The sequence below is a fragment of the Rattus rattus genome, chromosome 15 (genome assembly GCF_011064425.1).
Source record: "Rattus rattus isolate New Zealand chromosome 15, Rrattus_CSIRO_v1, whole genome shotgun sequence".
Lineage (NCBI taxonomy): Eukaryota > Metazoa > Chordata > Mammalia > Rodentia > Muridae > Rattus > Rattus rattus.
Window position 1 is genome coordinate 52,608,816 of NC_046168.1, and position 773 is coordinate 52,609,588.

The window sequence follows — 773 nt, forward strand, 5'->3', positions numbered from 1 at the left end:
GTCAATCATAACTGATATTTTTGCTTGGGATATTAGAACGAGTCAGTAATGGTGATATTTCAGGGCTTGAAACCCATCAGTCCAAGCCTTACTTCTTTTCAGGTTTTGGATTGAAACAGCAGCGGTTATTCTGTCGGGCCGGCCTTCGCCTTTCTCTATTGCAGGTTTTCTTTGTTATGTGAACTGTATACCTTTACTATCTTATAACATGGGTGCACCTTTCTGCTCCTAGCCTGGTGTGCCTCTTTTACATGGACGGGCTGCTTGTTCTCTCAATTTTGAAAGAAATACTTTAATAATTTGATTAAAAATATTTTCTACCAGCCCCCACAGGGGTTTCTGGTGTCATATGTGCATCGGTAGGTGGCAGAGAGAAGAGAGACTATGTCTACACTCAGTGTTCTGACCTACACAGGTCTGAATGACTGGTAGCCTGACATCCCTGACAAAAGAAAGCCTGAGACAACAAACAGTCTGGCAGTAGGCAGTGCTCAGATGGGCTCCCAAGGCAGGGAGCAAGTCGAAGACTAGGATAACCCTGCCTGGAGCCCTTAGACCAGCGCGGGAGTTAGCCCGAGACACATGACCCTTGAAAAGGGCAGGCAAGGCAAGGACTGAGCCCAAGTTGACCACTAGCCCAGGCACCATGCACCCTGGATAAGGAGTTAGCCTGAGGTGACCACCAGTCTGGCAACTTGTAGGCCTGTGGGAACAGAGCATGCCCAAGTTGATGCCTGGTGCCATAATGTACAAGGAGGGCATAGTACCCTTGA

The 773-nt window shown here is 48.0% G+C and overlaps 1 pseudogene; it reads left to right on the top strand.

Moving 5' to 3' along the window:
- Positions 1–320: 320 nt before the first annotated feature.
- Positions 321–441, top strand: LOC116885056 (annotated as a pseudogene).
- Positions 442–773: the final 332 nt, after the last annotated feature.